General features: G+C 42.7%; 1 long non-coding RNA gene across 1 annotated transcript in view; it reads left to right on the top strand.

The window, feature by feature from the left end:
* LOC142045933 (uncharacterized) overlaps positions 1 to 8,634 on the top strand; it is a 39,088-nt gene extending 30,454 nt beyond the window's left edge. The window contains exon 3 of the long non-coding RNA XR_012654857.1: positions 1,984 to 8,634. This is a non-coding gene — a long non-coding RNA (uncharacterized LOC142045933). The remainder of the gene's footprint in view (positions 1 to 1,983) is intronic.
* Positions 8,635 to 12,544: the final 3,910 nt, after the last annotated feature.

Here is a 12,544-nt window from a genome sequence, read left to right as displayed (position 1 = left end):
AACACTGAGATGCAGAGGCAGAAATATGGTTGGTAATGTCACAAACAATTTAAGCAGGCTTCCAAAATGGGTATAGTTTTCATCTGCTTTATGCTTTCTAAAATATTTGACATAACATGTTTAAGCCAGTGTCTTTTGGGGGGAGGAGGGGTGTTTAGTAAAGCACAAATGTTTAAATTTTGTTAGTGTTGTGCTCTGCAGTACATTCAACGAGAAAAATTAAACAGGGAAGTGGCTGCAGTGAATCTCTGCTTACACCAGGCTTAACTTTTTGGTCCAGTAACTCTTTATTTGAAATAGCCTGAGGTAGAAGGTTTAATTTGTGATAATTAATTTCATACATTTTGCCTTAATTTCTCAAGGTTTGTATAACAATTGAGCTTTGTTGCACATTAATTTAGGACATCCTGATGTTCCAATGCTATGTTGTAGCAGTAAACTGACAGGATGTGCTGTTTGGCTGAATGCCTTCTGCCACCCAACAAGTGCACCAATAGCAGACTGATTTGCACTCTAAAGTGGCTAATTGCTAGTAGAACATGACTCACAATATTTATAATTAAACAGTTTTACCTTTGGTGGGTTAGAGGGTTTATGCAATATATCCTTCCACTTTGAAAACCAGTTCCTAGTGGAAGGATAAATGAAAGGTAGAGGAAGTTGTATGCATCTTCTGTTTACTATTTTGAATATTGTTACATTCATTTTAAAAATCTTTCTCCTTTTTAACTTTCTAGGTTGTCTGGATTTCTATTATCTAGGAGCCTAACCACAGTTTGTGGCCTACAGTCCTTGCTTTGTCAGAAAAATTTAAGCTCCCATTTACTAATGCATTAGAACTAATTCTGTTAACAAATGTAGGAAACTAATTCTCTAGCTCACAGAAGCATCTTCAGCATTTAGCTAATCTTTTTAAGACAGTTCACACTTATTTCTTGGGCAGGGTTCAGCCTTAAACAACTTTCTGTGGTAGGAAACGGGGGAAATATTTCTGCTATTGTGGATCATTTTTGCTTAATTCCCTTTATTGATACCTAAAGTGATGACTGGGAACCTCAGGGTATGTCTACACTATGAAATTAGGTCAAATTTATAGAAGTCGGGGTTTTAGAAATCGTTTTTATATACAGTCGATTGTGCGTGTCCCCACACAAAATGCTCTAAGTGCCTTAAGTCGACAGACTGCATCCACAGTACCGAGGCTAGCATTGACTTCCGGAGTATTGCATTGTGCATATCTATCCCACAGTTCCCAGTCTCCTCTGCCATTGGAATTCTGAGTTGAGATCCTAATGCCTGATGGGGCAAAAACAGTGTCACGTGTGGTTCTGGGTACATGTCAGGCCCCCCCTCCCTCCCTCACTTCATGAAAGCAACAGCAGACAATTGTTTCGTGCCTTTTTTCCTGGAGTACCTGTGCAGATGCTATACTACAGCAAGCATGGAGCCCACTTAGTTCACCGTCACCGTATGTCTCCTGGGTGCTGGCAGATATGGGACTGCATTGCTACACAGCAGCAGCTCATTGTCTTTTGACAACAAATGGTGCATTACGATTGGTAGCCGTCGTCGTCGTATTCCTGGGTGCTCTTTTAGCCAACCTCGGTGAGGTCGGTCAGGAGCACCTGGGCAGACATGGGAGTGACTCAGACAGATCATTCCCATCGTCTAATAAGCACCCAGGAGATGATGATGGCTAGCAGTCATACTGCACTGTCTGCTGCCAGCCTAAGATGTAAAAGATAGATGAAGTGGATCAAAACAAGAAATTGACCCAATTTTGTTTTGTGAAATCAACAGCCTGCTAAACCCAGGGTTTTGAGTTCAATCCTTGAGGAGACCATTCTGTGTGACAGTTGTTTGTGTTTCTCCTTGATGCAAAGCCACTCCTTTTGCTGATTTTAATTCCCTGTAAGCCATGTCATCAGTCGTCCCTCCCTCTGTCAGAGGAATGGCAGACAATTGTTTCGCGCCTTTTTTCAGCGCAGATGCCATAGCACTGGTATCATGGAGCCTGGTCAGATCACTGCGGCAATTATGAGCGCTGTAAACACCACACACATTATCCTGGAGTATATGCAGAACCAGAAGCTGCAAGAGCAAAACCAGGCCAGGAGGCGACAGCAGCACGGTGATGATAGTGGTGAGGACATAGAAATGGACATAGACTTCTCACAAAGTACGGGCTAGGCAATGTGGACATCATGCTGATGAGCTCTGCGTGGTCACCTGGGCTGATCAGCTCGCCACACTGGCCAAACAGGAAATGAAATTCAGAAGTTTGCTGGCCTTTTCCTGTCTACCTGGCCAGTGCATCTGAGTTGACCGCACTGTCCAGAGTGGTCCCAATGGAGCCGGAGGCCAATACTGTCGAATTGCGGCCACACTACCCCAAATTTGACCCGGCAAGGCCTATTTCAGTGCTAATCCCCTTGTCACAGGTGGAGTAAAGAAATCGATTTAAAGAACCCTTTAAGTCGAAAAAAAGGGCTTCCTCATGTGGACAGGTCCAGGGTTAAATCTAGGTAACGCTGCTAAATTCGACCTAAAATCATAGTGTAGACCAGGCCTCAGAGCGCACTTATAGTGTATCATTGGGGAGCTCACTCCCAGTAATACTGCAGTACTTGTGCAAGTGACTGATGCCTTGCAGGAGGGGATGGAAGGAAGGAGAAGGCAAGGTAGAGTAAAAACCCTACCACCCTTGTCAGCTAAGTAGAGAATTAAGTGACTGAGGAAGACTCTGATTAGGATTGTGAGAGGGAAAGCAGACATCGGGGAATAACTGGCTCTCTCCTTGTTCATGACTGCTTCCCTGAGACTTGCATGCTTGAAGTAAAGCCTCCTGCCTGTGCAGCACTCTAGCTTTAAACCTCCTGAATAGCGAAGACACTATTACATGGGCAGGCCCTTGGAAGGTGAGATCTTAGTGCTACTTTCCCCTTTAGCATGAACATCCATTAAAAGGGCAGGAGTTTTGCCACCTTGGGCTCTGTTGGCTTGATGTTTAGTCAGTTTTCCAGGTGAAAGTCTAATAAACTGTTCGACAGATCAAGTGCACTGACCTGTATCAGCTGAATCTTACGTACGTGCCAGCAGTGAAGGGAGTGGGTAGAGTTCTGCTGGAACTTCAGAACAAAGTGTTTCCTGTGATTCCCTTTGTTTTTCTCTCCAGATCTAATGTGGTTCTGACAGTATGCGTACTTGGATTTTCTTGTGTGTTGATCTTTTAGCCTCTCTTTTTTGTATTTTTTGAGGCCCTTATTTTCTGGATTAAACCTCTGCTCATGTTCTGTTTTTCAGTTTGACTTAATTTTTTTGGATACAAAGTGGCTAGGAATACATTCTGTTTCCAGACGATTACTTAATCACCCCCATTTGTTTGTAACCTGCTCTCTTACACCTTGTAAAGCAAACTAAAGGCCTGCGGTTCTGAAGAACTTACTTCCTGCTTGTGATAGGAACTTTCTTTGCAACTCTCACTTACCAAAAAAACTGAATAAGCATAGAAGCAAATGAGGATAAAAACCATCAAGGTGCACAGGTGGCCCACCCTTTCATTTTAGGGAATACATCTACCTGTTTCTGAGGCATGATCCATGCTCGAAGAGAAGGTAAACCCCTCCCCTGAGGCCCCTGCCACTTATCTTGCAGGAAACATCTTTCTTATTCCAGAATTGTAAGGTTTACATGGTGGTACATACTCATGAATACATAGTTAAGCATCTGGTTCCATTTATATCCAGAGGTACTGTTAGCTTCCAAGGAATTCTTCTTTTTCCTAGAACCATGATATGGTGGATTTTGCTAGCAAAATTCCAAATCTGATCTTGTTTTCAATTGCAAAGAGATCCACATGTTCTGCTTACATTTAATTCAGATGTATCCTCATTCAAATCTATATCTGCGATATAGGTAGTACTTACACTAAGCAAGAAGAATCCCCCTGTCCTCCTATGTAGCTTCCTGTCACCAAAATAAGGTCATTTAGAAGACTTTCTTCAAATATGTATACATCTCTGTGGAGACCACACAGCACTTTGATACTAAATAAATAGTTTCCTTTGTTTATAATACCCCTTCTGTTCCTGTTTTTTCTCCAATTAAACAATGAACCATCACACACACTGCTGTTGTTGGTAAAGTGAACTCCAAAATCCTTATCCCTGTCAGTACATTTCATAAACCGGTCGCTTCACAACTGTTAGATCCATAATACCTCCCTTACGTTACACAGCTTTCTGTGGGAGCAGGTCTGTTTGCAAATTCTGAATCCCTTGTTCCGTCTGGATTACATCTTTGCTCTTCGTTGTGTGCAGATGGGAAGAATGAGGCAGCACTAGTGGATCTGTGATTATGCAAACCCATTGGCCATTGCTTTTTCCCCAAGGGAGGAGCACAGCAGATGCAGAGTGGCGTAGTGGAAAGGAATTGTATGACTTGGCAAGCTCATACTTCCCCCTAAGTTCCACACCTTGAAGTTTTCTCTGGTTGCCTTCATCTTGCAGAGAAACGACCCCACGTTGTGAATCACAGCCGCCAGGTAGTTCTTGAGGAATCTTAAAATTCATAATTTCTGTAGAATTGGTGACCCTTTTTGCCCATTCACCCCTTGTGATTATCCTGACTAGCTACAAGATGTTTTGTCAGTAAACTCAGTGGAACACTGTTACATATGATGTTACCTGCTGTCTTTAATTTTAGTGTCATGGATAGTGCTCGTCACTGAAAATCCCTTCCACAGTACTGAGTAATCCTCTGCAGCTCATGTCCCCTTCAGCCTCCTGTGGTTCTGTCGGGCTCAGTTGGGACCTGAAGGCCTTATGGACAATAGGAGAATTAGCTACAAATGTTTTAGTCCAACTGTAGTGTCTGATGCCACCAGACCCATCTACAGTAGGGCTCCCACCAGTGCAGCTTCATAAAATTCCTTCTGCCTACAAGGCCTGCAAGAAGTGTTGTACAATACCATGCATTCTGTTTGCAGAAGTGTTAGGAGAGAGAGTGCTTACTGAGTCCAAGATTTAGATTGCTTTTTATTGGTATTGTCTTAGTGCTTAGTCCCACTCCTGGCCCTGGGCCCCACTTGACTGATGCTGTACAAACACAGAACAGAAATGGTCCAAAGAGCTTACTATTGAAGTAGAAGACAGCAAATGGGTACGGACAAATTGACAGGAGTGCAAGGACACAATGAAACAGTAAGGGACAGTAAGCAAAGTAACAATCTGTTCTATAGCTGATCTTTTAGTGGTCTCACATGAGATTTCCATTGTACAGCAGGAAGAACACAAGCAGTAAGTAGTCTGTACACCATTCCCAGACCTCTACCTTTCTGATTCCTACTTGGAAAATGGAGCTGGTTGGTTGGCTGTTTTTTTAAGCACACTGTTAGTATCTGGCTCAATTTAAAGCGTTGGGTGTTTTTCCTAGTTCTTCATACTAAACCATTTCAAGATAATGCCTAATTAATCAGATACAAAACAAATATTTTCTCTTTTCAACTCCAATTTTGGCTTGTCTGTACAACCCAAAGACCCCACATACATAAGGTCTGCCAGTTTGCAGTACAGTAGAACCTCAGTTACGAATACCTTAGAAATTGAGGTTATTCGTAACTCTGAAATGTTCATAACTCTGAACAAAACATTATGGTAGTTCTTTCAAAAGTTTACAGCTGAACAATGACTTAATCCAGTTTTGAAACTACCATGCAGAAGAAAAATGTTGCTTTCCCTTTATTTTTTTAGTAGTTTAACATAGTACTGTCCTGTATTTTCCTCCCCTCCTGTCTTCCCCCCACCCCACCCCCCGCCACTGCTCTGGTCCCAAGTGAGGTGTGTGGTTGACTGGCCAGTTCATAACTCTGGTATTTGTAACTCTGAGGTTCTACTGTACCAGATATTGCCTTTGAGAGACCAGTGTTTTCATTACTAATAACCTAATAAAATCTGCTGTGGAAGGGAGGCATTCGCTACAGAATATCATATTCACATCTTTAGAGGAACAAAGTGATTTCCTGGCAAAAGTTGGCTGTGAGGCTTCATCCATCCATGTTATTTACTGAGAGTTGTATATCAGACTGTATCTGCTCATCCAACACCAGCCTCCTTTGCCTTGATGGATCATGGGTCTTAACAGATTTTTCTGTCTAGGATGGTCTTCCTTTATCACTGTCCTTTAGAACTGCCTTACCTGTTGTGAATATAATCTAAAACATCTCATCTCTTCTTCCTTGTGTGTCCTTTCTATAATTGCTATATCCTTCTGTTATTTAGTTTGTTTAATTATTTCCAGTTCGTTCTTTTGAGAGCTTGGTTTAGCAGCACTACAAATAATTGGAGTCTACACTAAAAGTGGAAGCCAATATTGTGAATGTTAATGGTAATGAATCAAACTTAAAACCTCTGTAATGTACTAACATGGGAAGACTTCGATGCCAAGTACATCTTGTGCTTGGCTAATATCTTTTCTCAGTTGTTTGTGGTGGTTTTGCTATATATTTTCCAAATCTTAATAGCAAATGTCTTTTTTAAGAAGTAATGAAAGAACATTGTTGAGGTGCAAGCTGATAACAGAGAATGGTATGTAAGCAGCAAGAAGCCTGTACTCTTAACTTTCCTTAACATTGTCTCATCTTATATTCCCAGAACGGAGTGTGAAGTGAATGGGAAGCAGCTGAAACCAGGATAAGATCTAAAGAACAATGCAAGAAGAGCTAGGAACACATTTTTAGCTGTCTAGAGGTAGTATGGCCTGGAGCAATGAACATTAGTTGGAATTAAGGACTTGGTCTGCCACTGATTTACTCTGTGGCCTTTGACAAGTCACTTCACTTCTGTGCCTCAGTTTCACCATCTGTAGAATGGGAATAATGCAGGGGTCTCAAACACGCAGCGGCCCACAGGGCTATTTCCTGTGGCCTGCCAAGTGGCTCCTCTTTTCTCCTCCCCCCCTTGACCTACCTCCAGGCCAGGGGTGGGCAAACTACAGCCCCCCTCGAGCCCCACGCCACTCCCTGAAGCGGCTGGCATTGTCCCTGCAGCCAAGGGGGCGGGGGGAGCATAGGGCTCCGTCTGTGTTTTGCCCTGGCTGTCAGGCACTCCTCCCTCTCCCCCCTGCAGCTCCCATTGGCTGGGAACAGATAACCATGGCCAATGGGAGCTTTGGGGGAGGTACCTGGAGGTGCGGCAACCAGTCAGCAGAGCCCTGCATTCCCCAATCCTCTCCCCCCCCCCCCCCCCGAGGCCACAGGGGCATGGTTCCAGCTACTTCCTAGAGCAGAGTGGGGCAGGGCCAGCAGCCTGCCCTGGCCCCAGAGCCCAAAGTCCTCCTGCACCCTGCCCCCCCCAACCCTCTGCCCTGACCTCCCTGGCTGCAGCTCAACCCTGTGCCCTGAGCCCACCGCTGCATCCCACACCCCTTCTGCACCCTGAGCCACCTGCCTGCACCGCAGCCCTCTGCTGAACCTCAACTCCCTGCTCTGAGCCCCCGCCACATCCCTTATGCACCCTCTGAGGGCAGGGAGGGGGCGGGGACTTAAGGAAAGGGGTTGGAATGGGGGCAGGGAAGGGGTGGAATGGGGGTAGGGCTGGAGGCAGCGAGGGGATGTGTGTCAGTGATGCAGCCCTCAGGCCAATGAACTAGACCTCATGTGGCCCTCATGATCGTTTGAGACTCCTGGAATAGGTGAATATAGACTATCTAACATGGAAAGCACTATATAGGTACCAATTTTTTTGCCCCAGGCAGCTTGCGTACATGTTCAAATTAAGGATCCCTGACTGTTTGTGGTGAGAAAATGCAGCTTTCTACCACTGATAGGTGGTTAAGGACAGGTAATTAAGTTCATTGAAGTTTTAAGGTAGTGTTTGCTGTGAAGCCTAATGAAAAGTGACTGTGGCAAGTATGGCAAGATTCTCTAATGTTTATACAAGATTTGCACAGACACTTCATTTATAGGGGTACTTCAGTTTAAATTCCTGAATTGCTGCCCTCATACCTATGAAAGTGATAGGTCTTGTTGATGCCCTGACTAGATAAACATTTGTTTAGAAGCTGAAATGTTCAATGAGGAATAATGAACCATAAGAATTTGAGAGCAGGAAAATGAGATCATTGGCACAATCCCAAATTTCTTTTTACTAGAGCTTGTATTTTTATTTGTTGTTCTAAATCAATCATGAGAATTCAGACTACAAAGGAAGAGATCTGGGAGAACATTGTGGATACATTAATGGTGCAGGTTAAACAGTTGCTGCAAGAATTCTCAAGTTAAGCATTAACTGCTACAACAATGTATTCAATCTATATTTTGGAAGAAAAAGGCCTTTTGTCTTGGAATACATTGGCACTATTAAAAAGGGACAAATGACAGCTAGTAAAATGATGCAAAAATAACATTGTTTAGACTGCTGTCCTCTTCAAGGAGCTCCTGTACTTGCTGATCAGACAGCATGTGATCCTAGAAATGAACTACATGTGTGTCAAAATATCAGGTGGGTGTTGTAAGTGTATTTAAAGTGTTCTCTCTTGTAGTTTGCAGTGTATTGAAAACTATGCATATGAATTGTATGTTTTTATTGGTCCTTTTTGTAATGGCCAGTTTCCTCTAATAAACATCTATCTGAAGTCCGTATTTTGTGGCTGTTTTCCAAAGGTCTGGGTGTTTTTCAAGTCACCTGTTCTCAGTGCAGCACCATTTTCCCTGCTAAACCAAGAGGAGAAGAGGAATCCTCTGTCATAATCATTAATTTTGGCTTGGAACTCTGTATACGAGCTCTCAGCTTTCAACTAAAATATTTTCCACTCTTGTTTTCAAAAAACATATAGCTCATTTAGATGTTCTGAAGATGTATTGACTCGACTGTGAAAATATCAGTAAAATTAAACTTTATCCAGTGATTCCTGTGGAGCATGGTTCAGTAACTTTGGCTATTTTGGAGGGCGGGGTCTTGGTTGAGATCATGTGTCTTTGCCCCAATTAAGGGCCAAGTCCTGACTGGAATTACAGTAGTGTAAAAGAAGCAGTTACTTTGAACTTGCATCAGTGACAAAGAGGCATTTAGTATCATCTTGGTTTTACTGTCAGCTACAGTGGTGCAATTTAAAAAAAAAAAAAAAGTTAAAATACCTGTCGGAATGCAGATGTCCACAACTGCAACACGCGCTGCTTTTGCCAAAAGTATGTGCTGAACTGACTTAAGGCATTGAGTGTTAGGTACCAAAAATGTGGAAGAAGGGAATTGCCCTACAAAATGCAGGCACATTGCATTTTATAGTTTATGCAGTTTATAGTCCCTTTCACCGAGGGAAGCTGTTCTGGCCAATCATGACAATCAGCTGGGCTTTATTTTTAATTCTGAATACACACCTTACCAGAGACGGAAGTGGATTCCTTTTCCTTTACTTTCTTCTCAGTGCAGTTTACCAACATGCCAATATAGCAGTATCCACAGAGATGAAAAAATCAGTCAACCCTGTCAACTTAATAGAAATGAAAGTTCAAGATCTGGGACAAGATGTTGAGGATGGCAAGTTTACTAGTAGCTAAGTGAGAAAATTTGATGAAATAAAGGAAACAGAGTATCCTGACCCTGCAGGGTTCTTCTCATTAGCGCTGGGCAGCATGAGCTGGGGAGTTTTTGACTTAGTCTGTTTTAAGAAGTTTATAAACTAGGTAGTGATTGGCACTTAGATCTGCTATAACTGGGCTTTATTCCAGGTCACACATACAGATCTCACTGAAGAATGCTTATGTGCAGGTCTCTTAACATTGAGCAAATGACAGTACAGCATTTTCTAGGTATGTGGTGATGTCCTTTTATAGTCACCCCCTCCTCCCACCCAAGAACAATATTATGGAATCTGTCAAGTTTTCTTAGTGTCAACTGTTTAATCGTTTGATGCTTGTTTCACCATTGGGTTTGCTTAGTAGCATGAGAGCTGTGTGGTGTGTGTTCTCTTGAAATTATTTTAGTGATTAAGGATGAGTTAAGCACTGCAACTTAAGATGGGAACAATATGGGTGGGCATCACAAAGCAAGCCTGCCTGTGTCTGCTGAAGATCCCGTTGGGAGCAGAACTGATTTAACAGTTGTTTGGGAACATGAGTTACCACTGACTTGGGCACATCCTTAACCGTGGGCCTACATATGAAAGGCTGTCTTATTACACTAAATATCTGTGCCAATCCTATCTCTGGATTTGGATTCCACTAGAACCTGAATAAACACATCTTTAGAATTTGGGCTTGATTGTGTGAATTGCTGAAGTCAGTGGAAACTGAGTGTGGAATCTTACAGAGACATGTTACACCATTATAATCTTAGGGGTCAATTTAAATAGTTGAATTGGTTTGAGTGGCTTTTTAAAGTTTAGTTTAAGGTACAGGCTTCATGAAGAACTTTGAGTTATACTTATGCCAGTATAATCCCTCCATGTGAATCCCTCCCTTTGGTGGTAGTTTTTAGTTTAGCTTAGACCCCTTTCCAAGCAAAATACACTAACCCCCAAAGCACTCTTATCACAGTAAGTATCCATACAGTGTGTCCTAGTACAATTATATTGGTTTAAATTCACATCTTAGGTTATAGTGGAAAAATTTGCCCATATAGATCAAGTCTAAGGCAGTTGGCAACAGGCTTAAATGAAACTGAAATAAAACAAGAACATCACACAGATTTGTTTGTTTATAGGCAACTTTCCCTATGTTGAGGCTGCAAGGAAGAAAACCTTTCACATAGGAAGAGAATGTAAACCAAAACAGTCTCCTGTCTTTGAAAGAGAGGCTAGAAGACTTATTAAAATGAAAACTAAGGGTCAGCAGGCTCCTGTACAGTAGCCTCTGCTTACTGCAAATTTTACAGGATTTTCTTATGTCTTCTGTGACTGAATTTTAAACCTGCATTCATACTATTTTAACCAAAGAAGGTCCCATAACAATGTAAAGGGTTAAACTTCAATGTGAGTTTAGCATAAACATTTGAGGGCTTGCCCACACTGCCATGTGCAGCTGGAATTGAAAACAGAAAAGATCAAATTTCTTCTTAGTCTTCAGACACTTTCTTATCCAAAGTATGTACAATAAAGACATGAGTATGAAGGCAGCTGTGCTCTCTATTTTATTCATGCTCTTATGGGTGTATTAACTAGTAAGAACAAATAACTGCCTTTGAGGAGCTTCCAAAAGTTTAAAAAATCTGCAGAGACAAGGCTACCATATTCAATGTAGTTGAATAGAAAGAAGTGTTCTGGAGACTTTTGTGCAAATAATAGACCTTAAACAGTCTCAAATCAGCATCTCTTTCCCCTCCCCCCCCCCCCCCACAACTTATCTGTGGGATGCGAACAAAAAAGTGAAGAAAACAAGGGGGAACCTACAAGTCATAAGTCCCATATGGACAAGGTATTGGAGGTTTAAGAAATGTGGTCGTCCTTGGCATTGTAGCCTGCCAGCAATGCTCTGAACATTCTTCTCATGGCCTGTTCCAGCACCCTGCTGTCCCACAAGAAAGAAAAAATTCAATAATGGGGATTTCAGCTATCTCCATATTGACTGGGTACATGTCAACTCAGGACGAGATGCAGAGAGAGAGTTTTTTGACACCTTAAATGACTTTCTTGGAGCAGTTAATCCTAGAACCTACAAGAAGAGAGGCAATTCTTGGTTTAGTCTAAGTGGAGTACAGGATCTTGGCCAAGAGGTGTATATACCTAGACCGCTTGGTAATAGTGACCATAATACAGGTATAATTAAATTTTAACAGCACAGCAACCCAACACTAGCATTTAATTTCAGGAAGTTGGACTACACAATGAGGAAATTAGTGAAACAAAAGCAACAGAGTCCTGTGGCACCTTATAGACTGATGTATTGGAGCATGAGCTTTTGTGGGTGAATACCCACTTCATCAGATGCATGTAATGGAAGTTTCCAGAGGCAGGTATAAATATGCAGGCAAGAATCAGTCTAGAGATAATGAGGTTCAATCAGGGAGGATGAGGCCCTCTTCTAGCAGCTGAGGTGTGAACACCAAGGGGGGAGAAATTGCTTTTGTAGTTGGCTAGCCATTCACAGTCTTAATTTGACACCATCAGCTCAGGATTAAACAAAGACTGAATGGCTAACCAACTACAACGCAGTTTCTCTTCCCTTGGAGTTCACACCTCAGCTGCTGGAAGAGGGCCTCATCCTTCCTGATTGAACTAACCTAACTCTCTCCTGCTACTTGAGAAATTTTATACACACGTGGTCAGTTGTACTGGTACCCTGTTTGTTTATCTGTGCTGGAGAGGGAAGAGCTGAGTGGGGCCTGCCAAGATCTGATGCTGTGAATGACAGGTGGGGATGGCTCCCACCTAGGGTGCAACCTAGAACTGGGGTACCACAGCCCTCTTGAGTCACTAGCCTGGGTTCCCTCTCATGCTGTGCTGCTGTGACAAGCTACAGCCCGCTCACTCCTGGCCCTACACTCCCACCAGCATTCATACACCCAGCTGCAGTTACATGCAGGCTCTGGCCAGCCACTGCATGAACCAACAA

This window comes from Chelonoidis abingdonii, chromosome 25 (genome assembly GCF_003597395.2).
Source record: "Chelonoidis abingdonii isolate Lonesome George chromosome 25, CheloAbing_2.0, whole genome shotgun sequence".
Classification (NCBI taxonomy): domain Eukaryota; kingdom Metazoa; phylum Chordata; order Testudines; family Testudinidae; genus Chelonoidis; species Chelonoidis abingdonii.
Note: the sequence above shows the minus strand (reverse complement) of the source record. Positions and strands in the feature narration are given on the sequence as shown.